The sequence below is a fragment of the Mizuhopecten yessoensis genome, unplaced genomic scaffold, assembly GCF_002113885.1.
Source record: "Mizuhopecten yessoensis strain PY_sf001 unplaced genomic scaffold, ASM211388v2 scaffold1707, whole genome shotgun sequence".
Lineage (NCBI taxonomy): Eukaryota > Metazoa > Mollusca > Bivalvia > Pectinida > Pectinidae > Mizuhopecten > Mizuhopecten yessoensis.
This window is the reverse complement of record NW_018404181.1, coordinates 166,172-180,038: the sequence shown is the minus strand read 5'-3', so window position 1 is coordinate 180,038 and position 13,867 is coordinate 166,172. Positions and strand designations below refer to the sequence as shown.

General features: G+C 35.8%; 1 long non-coding RNA gene across 1 annotated transcript in view; it reads left to right on the top strand.

Moving 5' to 3' along the window:
• Positions 1-13,349, top strand: part of LOC110466796 — a 42,704-nt gene extending 29,355 nt beyond the window's left edge. The window contains exons 3-4 of the long non-coding RNA XR_002464777.1: positions 8,529-8,713; positions 12,937-13,349. This is a non-coding gene — a long non-coding RNA (uncharacterized LOC110466796). The remainder of the gene's footprint in view (positions 1-8,528; positions 8,714-12,936) is intronic.
• The last annotated feature ends 518 nt before the right edge of the window (positions 13,350-13,867 follow it).

Sequence of the window (13,867 nt, the reverse complement as noted above, 5' to 3'; positions counted from 1 at the left end):
AAGTTGCAGTTGCCTGACGCCCCTCTTTGGGGGCCCCTTTGGAAACCGTTTCATCTCGCCCAGACCGCTCGTGTTTCCTGCCTAGTCAGGTGACGTGACCGGCGCTATTTTTAGCAGGGCTTTCCCGAACAATTCAAGTGGTCAAACTGGACATTTGGAACGGACTATGAATATGGGGATAGCGAGGTAACATTAGTGGAAGTGCATACAATACATACATTCATTAAAAAAAATATGGCTTTTCGCGTGATGTCCCTGTTAAAAGGCGTCATACGAGTTCCAATATGTCCTGGTACTTTGAAAACAAAATATCGTCCCTTTAGTCTAAAATACGAAAATGTGTTAAGCTGACAATACCTCAGACATTGGCGTGTCGTGTTGTAGGTGTTAAAAGCCTAAAGTTTTGATGCTGTGTCCTAGATTTGATTTGAAAATCTAGTGTTATGTACTGATGTATAAAAATGCTTCGAATGGACATCTTTAGCCTGGGATATCACTTATTCCCTTTTGCATGTGAATGCCTTTGATCATTTTTTGGGGGCAGGGATGTCTTTTAAGCATTGGGTATCGTCATTGTCCCTTGACAATGCCTCGAAATTTTCGATTTCATTTGTTAAAATGTGGTATAACATGTCCTATTAGCCCTGTGGAAGTTGTATTACAAAATAATTAAATATTTATCCAGCAAGATAAACGTAACAAACTCCCTCTGGTGAGAATCAGTTAGTCCGACTCCCTGCAACGAAGATATTGGTGTACAATATTAAAGTATGCTCGAATAATCTCGTCTGTCTATCTGTCATTCCGGAATTCGTCCGGCCGTCCTTTCACGTATACTTGTCTGGAAAACTTTTCCTCTGTTTTATTTGATAATCTGCAACACCAGATTGACATATCCAACGTTATAAATATCCTACATTTCGATCCTAAACTTGTTCGTACAGATATTCCGTCTATCGTATTGCAGAGTTATCTGCTCTTGTGAGCAGGTTTTGATTGTTACGACATTTGTTTGTGAGAGTAACGGCATTAATTTTTGAGAAAACGACGTAATTTTCTCACACAAACCAATGACGTAACAATCAATACCTGCTCACAAGAGAAGATAACTCTGCAATACGCAAAGACGGAATATCCACTTTAGCGTTACAAATTCATTCAGTATGTTTATACTTAGAAGGCTTAATCAACGTCACATTCTATGTCTATCAAGTATACTATATCTATGATGGGGGGTGGGCGGTTTGGCTTACAATTTTAGTTTACTCGTGTTCTGTAAATAACCTTATATCTTGGTTATTCAAAATTTCCTCAGTTAAGAATACAGCAGTCATAAATTCCCAACATCACCGATGAGACCTAGAAGGAACAAACAGCTGTATGGTGCAGTGTAATTCGTGTTTGGCATACTGTATACAGTATATAACCAAATCACCTGTGTATGTGTGTTACGTACATGACACAAAATGTTATTTGCATTGCCCCCTCTAGAGGTAGAACTCAGGACCTGTGGATAACTAATCCGCACTCTACCAAATAAGCTAAGGAGATATTCTCCTCAGCATACTCTTATAAAGCATTTAGTACCGTCGGAGACTTATAGTACCGCAGCAGCTAACCACCTTGAAGCGTGAGATAATTACTGACAATTTAAATTAAAAACACATATTAGTTTTGTTTGCAGAAGCATAGAAAACAACATGTTCAAAATAACAAAAATGAACCATTACCGTAACTCGTCCCATAAAAAAAAGACAGTTGAGATTTGTTTGGAAATTCGTTCGGTATGTTTAACCATTCGTGGTTGTTTATTAGAAGAATTTTTTCCTTTATTTGGAAGAAGTCATGAAGTAAGTATACACTCATAGTATGGTAAAAAGCTATACTGAATCGGAATGTTCCTTTCTGTGTCCATTGCCGTTCACATGGGATGTGTTTAGTACTACTTAACTGTGTAATGTCATGCTTATCGCGTTTATGTAGCCCTAATGTTCAAAGTTTTAGTATCGACTCGCTCAACAGTAAACCATTACCAGGATTTAAATACTACACTTCTTTTAAGGGAGTTAGTTTAGCATTTTGACGATATCAGACAGATATATTCTTAAAAGAATTATACTGTAAAGTGGGGACTGTTTAAAAGATGGCGGCTGCCAAAAGAAGTAAAAGTTGAGTTATCAGACCATGTTCGCTTTGTTCTACTTGAAAACTTTTAAGCGATCGGTGGATGCACTGAAGCAACAGATAATAGATACGAGTGTTATAAAAAAAATGCTAAAATTCCAGTACCAGCACCTTCAGCATTTGTATTAAAGTACAGTGTTTGCAAGGTAACGGGAGCCGGCAATCGGGACGTTCAGTTGACGACGAGTTTGTATTTACTAAAACAAACATGCTCAAAATTTAATTCTGAGTATTTATGGACCCATGATATAGGTTGAGAAGTCTTTAAGGATTAATTCTTATCTAAACTGCTTGCAAAATATCCTATAAACAAGTAGAAACATGCAATTTAAAGAGGTGACCTGGATATATATATTTGTGCGGTTTGGACACTCCATAACTTACGACTGTGTACGGTTGTGACATTGGATGCAAAGTTGTAAAATTGTATGATAGGGACTGCTTATTCGCACATATCGATTGAGCGGTTGGGACTTCCATCAAAATTCCCTAGCTAAATGACCCTCTTTCAATAGAATATATCATTTATGAACTTTTCATCTTCGTCCAGGTTAGCAGTGTCAAGGTTTTCGTCCAAGGACATGTCAGCAAAGCTTGCTTCCAATTCCTCATCCTAATTGTGATGTGACAGTACAGCTGGCTTTGGGGCAATATTACGAACATATGAACCAGTTTTATAAGAGACGAATGAGAATATACTTAAAGGGTAATTTTTCCTGAAGAAGGATCAGGTTTTTTACTACGAATTTCAATGTATTTTTCATGATTGAGCACTGAATGGTCAATGATATTCTGCGGATTTCATCCCCAAAGCTACATTCGTAACAGTAGTGCAGCTCCATTGTTAAAATGTGTTTCTTTGAATCTGCAATTATAAAGACAACCCACATTTAAGTATTGGAAGTCCCAACCGCGCAATCGCTACGTACGAATATGCAGTCCCCACCGTACAATTTTACAATTATGGTATCAAATATCACAACCGTACACAGTTACGGAGTGCCCAAGCCGCAAAAATATGAATCCATGTCACCTCTTTAAAATGCATGTTTCTACTCGTATATAGGATATTCTGCAACCTGTTTAGATAAGTATCAATCCTTTAAGGCTTCTTTACCTATATCATGGGTCCATAAATATTCAGAATTAATGTTTGAACCCGTTTAAATTCAAACTCGTCGTCGACTGAACTTCCCGATTGCCGGCTCCCGTCAATCGAATTTTAGCATTCTATAACACTCTGATCTTTTATCTTTTCCTTAAGTTCATCCGCTGATCGCTAAAAAGTGTTCAAGTAGAACAAAACGTTCTGAGAACTCGCCTTCTACTTTGTTCAACGTACAGGCTACACTTCAGTGAATTTATCACGATTGTGCCTTTATATGCGGGAGAGTAAATTCACATTTGTATTTTGGGTAAAGTTAACAGGGAGAAAAATGCATCGATCAATATTCTCGTACCAATCACATTTGATAAAATAGTACGAAAGCAAAACAAATATAATGATTTTAGACTGTTTTAGACCGTCTCGAATGATGCTACAATCGACACTCACAGAGACGGTTCAAAGTCAATAGTTTACAAAGACAAAGACGTGCTGAGAGGTGTAAATAAACTTACTACAATGTTTACTGAAATATTAAGAGAAACTGACTATGCAGGTAGGTTTAAGGAAAATGACTATACTGACAGGTTCACTGAAACTGACTCTACCTAAAGGTATACAGAAACTTGAGATACTTAAAGGTAAACAGAAATTGACTTTACCTAAAGGTATACAGAAACTGACTCTACCTAAAGGTATACAGAAACTGACTTTACCTAAAGGTATACAGAAACTGGCGATACTTAAAGGTAAACAAAAACATACTTTACCTTAAAGGTAAACAGAAACTGACTGTACCGAAAAGGTTACATATCTGACTTTACCGACAGGCTATGAAAAAACTGACTATAATGACATGTTTACAGACAAAGACTTAGCTGAAAGTTTTACAGAAACTGACTATAATGGCAGTCGAAATGATTTTGAGTACGTAAATATTCAGCACAGTAAGAGTAAACACAATGTATGAACGTTTGCGTGGTGTGCATTGGTTCCGAATAGACTTGTTAGCATTTTTCACACTTTATTTTCCAAATAAGTCGGAACACATCATGACAGGTGCCAGTGAGATGCAGTAATTGATTACCATGGTTACCAAGTGCTTTGGTTTTTTTTTATCTATTTATGTGGTTGTGATGAGCGTTTTTTATCTATTTATGTGGTTGTGATGAGTTTTTTTTATCTATTTATGTGGTTGTGATGAGCGTTTTTTCTTTTCTTTCTTTCTATTTCTGACATTGTGTAAACTGTCTGATATACAGCTGGTGTTTCATAAATTCATTGTTTAGATTTGTTTTACTGTTATCGAACACAAGTTATTATCAGGCTACATTTATGTACTAGCTCGCCCTGATTTAGAGCGTATATCAAATTACAAGGTATGGGTGGTAAATCCTTGTTTAACGTTTTATCAATCGAAATATATATATATATATATACGTACATGTCTGGCGTCAGTCGCTCCCTCGCCCCATTACAAGACCCGGGAGTGGGGTGAGAGCACTTTCTATGCCTTCAATCCCAATGCTCAGTGTAAAAGATATACACAGTGCCTGGATAATCAAGTTTGTCGACAAATCCGAATGAAGACACTTTAAATTGACAGAATGCTGTCTCATAGCTCATGAAACCCTCACAAACTTAAGCATATATATAGTACGCTTTACATCCATTACAGAGAAGTCACTGGTAATGATCGTCTTGTTTCGTGCATTTTAAGTTATACATAAAGTATTAGGGATTCTATGAAATTGACTACTGTCTCGGAAAATAATTAAGTAAATCGGCATTAATGGTGTCGAAGTGAACACTATTAATTGAAATGCATCACGTTGTGATGCGTGATACGCGGCGAGACACTCTAATCTATATTTATTTCACACGTCGTTGGCAAGGTAACCAGCCTTGCAGGTGCAGATGCTGATGTACTCTTAACGAAAAGCTTCTAGAATGATGAAACGAGACATAACGTTCTGTCATCACCCCATAAAGGTCAGGTGTGTCACGTGATAAGGAAATCAACATCATACAGTCGTGCATGACTATTTCACACACAGACCGCCATTTGCTTAATGGTGCATGTTTATCGAGACCCGGATGTCACATGTCAAACGTAAACTCAGTGATAACTGAGGAGAACGTTTCCCTGTTAATTCGTGTGAGACGTGATGAATAGCGAGTGCTTCGGAGTACTCTTTCTCTATAGCGTCCTTAAATGTCCATGGTGCTCCGAGGTGCGTAGCTGAGCACCATTTTACAAATGCGCATCTCATCAACCCACGTATATAAACTATATAGGGAGACGAATCGCCCAAGATATCAGCATTTTATCATAGGATCTTTCAATTTATTGTATTCGGTTTTATTTTTTTATTTCGTACGTCATTTTGATTATATTTTTTCGACGTCATTGCGATTTTGGGCTTATATCTTAGTGTTTTAACGTACCTAGTAAAGATTACCTGTAAGTTTATAGCATTCGAAATTTAATTGAATTAATATAAATAGAAACATCAATTAATGAAGAAATGTGGATGTTTTGCGCGTTTCCTTTCCCTTAAATACTAGAAGTTTTAGTTAATATCATCTGAGAGGAGGTGAGGTGCACAACCTTGATGTGGGTCCTAGCACAATCAGCTGTCTGGACCAATACTATAGTCCGAGGCCTAACAACTCTTACAAAATATCATTACCTGATTACTTACACTTTTAAATATTCCATTGACTCTCTAAAGTAGCAAAAGCATACGTATTCAATTCAACAATCGAAAAATCACACATAATTTAATTAAACTTCAATTCGTTTAGATATATCCCAACAAATATTACATCTGAAGACATCTTCAATTCGTTTAGATATTACACTATATATGTATTACATTTGCTTTCGAGACATTTCAATTTCTTTCAGATATTTGAAATTTGCTACAAATATTTCTTTTTGATAACACGATATCTCCATTTCACTGAAAATATCTCTCACGCGTTCGCGACTTTTATTTTGGTATTGAATGTTAAAGTGGCTTGATAAAGCCTACAACAGAAATGCAACTATTATGACGTAAAGATGTGTTATATATATACACATACACGAAGCTTGTATATCATACTTGTAAGAATGGTACAAAGTCCAAACAGCCGTAACAAAGTTCACTTTTCAGAATCGATAGAGGAGCACGTGTGAAAATTTGATTGTTTTGTTAAAACAGTAGCTATAACAGAAGGTCAAATACGGCATTATGTTTGGTTTTTACATTGAAATTGGTTTTACATTGAAATTGTGTTGCATTTTGAATATAAAGAAGACTTTATTTTACTCTGTCCACCGAGAGAGACGTCATAGGCCTACTAGAGTAAGATAGACTGTTATACATGTTCCCTAAAGTACATGCGCTCACTTGTTGGCGGAACATTCCTGTCTGTTAAACCGAATCTAATTGAATTCCATACATCTATTTGGATGTAAAATGATCTATCAAACGTTACGATAAGGTTTCGAGTCGTTCTGTTGTGGTATAGGTGACGATGGCTAGGAACAAGCAGTAGTCGGCTTCGGGATGAGATTTAAACACAAATAGTTATTGAAGACTTATTTTGCGAGCTTTCGAAAAAGTATATTTCCTTTGTCAAGCAAAGAGTGCAAATGATCGTTGTCTCAAAATATGTTTTCAATTACTATATTTGTTTAAAACAAACTTAGCATACATAAAGCATCAGTCAGCTCCATATATCTTCATAACATAATAAAGTTCATTATATCGTCTAATAAAGCAATAGAAAAATTGTAGTATTTTCACAGGGAACTTGATCTTTGCATGTTTTGACACGTTCAACAAGTCAACACAGCCTTCTTTTGCGCCAGGATAACGCCCGATGACCAGTATTTTAGACAGGAATTGTTTTATGGACTTAAACCGCAATTAAGCTAAATATTATAGGGTTTTTAATCAGCTGATTCCATATTGGCCCAGTTATTAGGCCAAGGTCTGTCATATTGGCCCAGTTTATCTCGTATTGGCCCAGTTCGTCGATATTGGCCCAGTTTATCCAATATTGGCCCAGTTTTGTTATGATATTGATGAAGCAGTTTTCTCATATTATTGTCAATATGCAATTAGTTAATTAATAATGCTTGTTATGAGGCGGTATCCTGGCCTCAAACAGAGCTATTTTGACTACTCTGCTGTACTGGTATATATTGTATCTCCAAATTAATTAAACTTTGAGCTTAATTCCCTGAATGTTTTCAGTCTCTTAATAACCCTACTGACTTAAAATGCTGTCATCAAAGCATATTACCTTTCACCATCCGGGGGTTTTCAGGTTCCGTCCTTCATACAGAGTGTATACCTGAACAATCAAGACCAAGGCCCCTGTCGCGTATCCGGTCAAACAGTTGAACGGTTGAAACTTAAAGAAAACGAGAGGTCTAGATCGGAACCGAGGCTAACCTCATGAATATTCGGAACGTGTAGATTGAGGGGTCAAGACGTGCGTGATTGAGCTAAAATGGTGACTATTGTTAGTTTGCGTTATTTCGTTATAGAAAAGGTCAATCCCCATGTAGATTTTAAGATACGTAAAAAATGAAGTGGACGCGTGAAAGAAAGACGTATTATTCTTGATAAATTGTTATTCATTCTCTAAAGCTGTGCATTTTTAAGCTGTTCCTATAGTTCGGTCCAAGTGCGATCGTTTATTGTCGAATATTTATTCACCACCTGAACCGTCTCAACCAGGATAAGCGAATGTGGCACAACTTTTATAACCTATATCAAAACTTTGACGGATATTCCCGGACGGTTTCCGATTGCCCCATTTTGGCAAAATAGTTTTTCTTCGAACAACATCGGCATGAAAACAAAATCCATAGTAACGACAACAGGAATTACATCAGACAATAGTCTATATACTAGGTTACACATCGATGTTCTGTGACGCCATAGCAACGCAACATAGCAACTGGTCACACTCAGACGACAGTGTCTCTAAAAATGCCTAAAAGGCCAATAGTTATCGGATAAATATGTCTACTATTGGCACAGTCGGCGATTCAATAATGACACTTACCACCAAATATATAAACTGGGAATAATTTCGTTAACATTTTATAATGAGGGAAAAAATATCTATTTGAAAATTGATGCTAAAATAATTTTATGTCGTTTATCCAAAATATCAAGGGTGTATTACTCTGAAATTCTTTAATCTCGAACTGTGTTATCCTATCGTGTTTCAGATGAAGGCTTTCTGCATTTTACTGGCGCTTGCAGTATTCATGGCGTCCATGACAACCACATCAGGAAGAAGTTGCTACTTCATGTGTTTGAGAGACTTAATTTTGTGTAAACGGACGACGGGAACAGGATGCTGCGACAAGTTTCTTGGTTCATGCGCACCCGGATGTGGAGTTAAGAACGCAAAGTAAGTCTAGAAAGGATTGTGATTGGAATAGGCAGAAATTCTCAGAGAAAAACAAAAGTATGTACGTAGTATAACACGTTCTGCAAACCGCAAAATAATAACCCTTGTTTCATTGTCTGCCTTCCCACCACTTGATACAGCATATTACATTTCCCTTATCTCGTAAAAATATATATTTCACTTCTTCCTAAATATATATCGCCAACCCCATTTATAACGCTGAAACTGCAACATCTAAACACAATAGGAGAACAAAGCATGGATGTTTATATCAAGAAAGGGAAAGCTCACTATCAAAAAAAATGTAAATCGTCACATGTATTATACAGCTTATCACATCATCAGTACAGATTGAGATAAGTGGCTGATGTAGAAGTGTTTTAGTGTCCTTCATTTCAATGTGGGTAAAGACGATCAGCTTGGCCAATTTATTTCCTATTTTTAACATGATACATTTAACATCAAACTAATCGGAACAGATTTTTTTTTTTGTATTTCACAATGATCTTTATATTAACAGAAAAAGACACCAAAACCAAAGCTTATTTCACCCTCTTTTGGATCAAGAAAAATAAGTCAAAATCAAATATTTGTTCAAATGTGAAGTGTATTAGGTTTGTATGTTCATTGTCTGTAACATTTGGTATGTGAAAATAAAAGTAATTAGGAGGGTATATGTTAGCCGAAAATTGCATGTGACTCATTCTATTGACAAAATATTAAACAACAATTATGGTTAAATAACATACTCTAGTTGAAGAAATTCCTTTTGTTCTACTCCAATGATAGAAAATGTCATTCACTAACCTTGCATTTCCATACGTGACCAATGTTGTCCTTCTCGCAACATTACAATCAACCTTAAAAGTCGCCCAGCTAAACTGAATTGGAGCTGGGGGTTTGTTAACCGAATTGAATTGCCCGTTAATGCAACTTAAAACAAACACATGAAAATGTTAAAAATGTTCGTTAAATTATTTTCTATTTGTAGAATTCAAAATAAAGGGCCACAGATAGATTGTCTCTCAGGAAAATTGTCTCGTGCAGTTTTGACTGAACATTAAAAATGATCATGCTTCGAACAACAAATATGAGTGCATGTATAATCTATATTCTTTTTGTCTTTTGTATGAATACTAAATATTTTGACTTGATATAGCACTAACAGTACAGAATGATGGAATATGGAATACACAATATAATTGAAAAGCTCTACGACTTTTTATGTTCAAGATCATTACAACAAAATGGTGATTCTGGCAAAATTAATCAGAAATCGGGAAAAGCAAATGATAAACATTTTTGTATTTAAGAATTGTTGACTTTGCCAGTTTACTGTACTGTCAATATTGCACGAGAAGAGGTTTTCACACAAGTGTTTGGACTACTTGTCGATATGTCATACCAAAAACGGCAAGTGGTGTAATTGAACCTTTGTTCATGCTACTTCCAAATTCCAGTTACAGAAATGGGATTTTTATTTAAAAATAGCTCAAAATCAACCTTTCTGGACAACTTTGAAGGCTGATCTTATTTTGTAAGTGAATGCAACGTTAGTTTCATATGGAAATTAAAATAGATGCTGTATTCAATTATATTTTTACGAATTATTCATAAATACTGTGACTGAGATTAGTTAACAGTCTTTTTTTCTTTCATTAGAAAGGTAACTAAACTCATATCTGTAACATGAGGAAGCTTTAAACCCATATTCAGTCCTGTTTTCAAGGCATGTATTCTGAAGCAATCTTTTAACAAATCTGTTTCGTACTGAAGTTGGTCTTTGGATTCGAATTTCATACACTCAATGTTACATCAAAGGTGGATATTACAATTCAAAGTTGACAATTAAGTGATTTTGATTATTTTCTTGAATCATAAAAAGGATCAAAAAACATATTCTCCAAGGTTATTTTTGGCTGACCTTTCTATCACAATAATATAGTTCATCATCGCGAAAAAAACAAATCTCAATCACTTTGAGGTTTACGTCAACTTTGGGTCATCCTCAATATCCAGGGGTTACGCTTACTTTCGCTCTCTACACCCCTGGAAAATGTCATAGCAAAATTGAAGGCACGAAGATAGCTATTTAATTGGTCTCAGGTAAATAATGACCAATCGCTAGGATGATACCTGACCTTTGAAGATTACAAAGGAGAGACGCCCAACTTCAAAGCCTGTCAGTTTTTACCGTTACGTGACCGCGAGATTCGTTTGATGTTTATCAAGGGAACAAGGTGGCGCACACTAAGCCTTCAATTTCGCTATGACATATTCCACGGGTGTAGAGAGCGAAAGTGAGCGTAACCCCTGGATATCGAGGATGACCTTGGGTAGGACTATATCGAATGTTAGATTATGTAAGCAATAACGTATGTTTAGTCTAGGTTATATTTGATTGCATACGATATATGGAGTCGTTGCGCGAAAAGTTTAAAATACCTGTAAAGCAACAGCCACACCTCACACCCTTCTGTGGGTTAGGGTAAAAGAATATCTTACGGTAACCCCACTGCATTTCATTATACGAGGCCACAATTATGGGATACTTGCAGATCGCGGATTTACCTTTAGTTTCTGCTTTCTGCTACAAAAATTATCTGTTTTCCTATTCAATTACTTGGGATATACCTGTTTCCCTTTTCTCACTTCCCTTCTTTGTCGTCACACGTTCCAGTCGTTCCAGTCTTCACACGGCCTTTTATTGTTGCTACAACGTAAAAGCCTGAGCAAAACAAGATACCTGTATCGTATGTTAAATGTCACCTCTAATTAATCAACGCCCATCCATCTGACGTTTGGATTGCTTGAAATGTTCAATGTCACCTCTAATTAATTAACACCATCCATCTGTTTATCGAACCTGCGCCACGAGTACTCCCTTGTAAGGGAGAGATCAGTGTTCATTATCAGGTTCAATGTTAATCATATTTCTTATTCCGTTGATGTCGTATTGGTCGTTTCAGGTACATGATATTTCGTCTAATCAAAGTTAAGATCATGTATCAGGTGTATCTAAATAAGTCATGGGTAGATAGGATGTGTGGTCTCAAAATGTAATCAATGGACTATCCTAGGTAGTAGACACATCTGCAAATCCAACAATCTAATTAGCCGTAAAAACAGGCTCAAATGAATAGGGGAAATATTGCTATATTAAGAGTGCTACAGTGCTTTATGTTACCATTGTATAAATCATATCTTGACTTACAATCTTAGAATATCTGGTTTAAGGAGGCTATAACGTAGTTCCCGGGCGGTAGGTATGTTCATACTTACTACCATCGTCGGGGATGGGGTGATCAAACATCCAATTGGGTATATATTAATTCAAATTGTGGTCAGTCCGTTTCTTCCCAAATTATTTCTTCAGGTTGGTAAGTTTGGATTATGTAAAATTATTTTTACACAACCAATAACATTTCCTATGTGAGGTTTCGATTAGTGGTCAGTCCTTATATTTCAACCTCCAAAACAAACACTTTTGTTTTCAACGATTTATATACCCAAAATCCAAGAAGTAAAAGTAGTTCCAGTTTATTACTTCATTAGCTAATTATTATTATTCTGCTCGGTTTACATTATTAGATAAAAGAAAAAATATAATTTGCGATGTAAAAACACTATCCATTGGCTAATAACCTTGTATTATTGAAAGATAATACACACGCATCCATTTAGTGTTTAACATTAAACATACACATGGAATGCTCCACCATATCCAGAGAACACCATATAGAAGTACAGGTACTAAGTAGACACGAAAACACACTTCCATTACATTTTGCTTGTTAGAATAGATATCATCAACATATGAGTGTATACTACACTGAACATGTAACTCATGATTTGAATATGCCGATAAAATCAATCAATTCAAACCGAAGCGGCCTTTGCAAATTTTATTTCAAACGTGTTTTCATCCATGATATACACTATTCCACCATAATACGCGAACATCTATTGATCCCTTTTTCAACTTCAGCTCATCAAATGATATTTTCCGCATTAAAAGACTTTGTGAAATGTAAAACACATGTATACTGCAGATAAACCAGATTTGTGTTAAAATAAAAGCCGGGGGAAATGGGCATAAAAATGTTGGGTTTTTTTCATATTCACCAACTAAGAACTGTTTCTAGCGGCAGAATCAATCGGAACTGATAGGATTTATATCTCGAACATGACTTTAAAGTATTTTCATATTGATATTTTCACAGATGCAAAGGAACAAAACGCGGAAGCTGGAACAAGCGAGCTGATTACGAAGAAAACCCACTGGAGGAATATTACCCCATGATCTGATTCAATTCCACGCTTAACATCATTTAGCTAGCAAATGTATGATTAAAAATAGCAGGAGTTTAAAAATTTAATGGATACTGTTTTAAAAAACGCAACCTTATTTCATACAGCAGATGAAAGAATATTTACTGTTCATGAATATTATAATTGATGTAATTTCTTTTTCCAAACTTTCGTTGGAAAAGACCGATTCGTTTATTACTCTTTTATAACTTTACCAGCGTTGAATAACACCTTGATCTTTAGTCCATGACGTGACTGGGAACATTCTTCTATTGGGGAAGTATTCATTGTTATATTTTGATAATAAATTCCAAGAAAACATGCTGCAATCATAAGCGTCTATTGTTGTTATTTATTAATAATTTAATCTTGCTTGTAACAAGCATTTTCATTGGCTTAAAGATTAAGGTTATCAGCCCATACCGTAAAAAATGAAGTCGCCGTTTGTAACGTCGCTTTTGATTGGCTAATACAGCGGCGTAATAATTTCTAAGAGAAAAGAGTCCATCAGTAAAAGTGGATTTCCACAGGGATTGTGTATAGTAGATTAAATTATAACGATTGACTCGAATATATTTTTCATGTTATGGAGCTTCGCGGTTTATTTGGAGTACACTCCGTTTTTTTGTGTTATATCTCAATAACATGAAAAATATATTCAAGTTAATCCTTAAATGACGTATTAATAATATAAGAAGAAGAATAATACTGGACGCAGGCATAATGCCTTTATACCCAGATCACAAAGTTTAACATCAGTTTATATGATAACGGTCCGAATATGAACAAGTTCATTATTATCTATCCCGTGGTTAAAAAAGCATTCAGTTTGCCCCAAGTGTA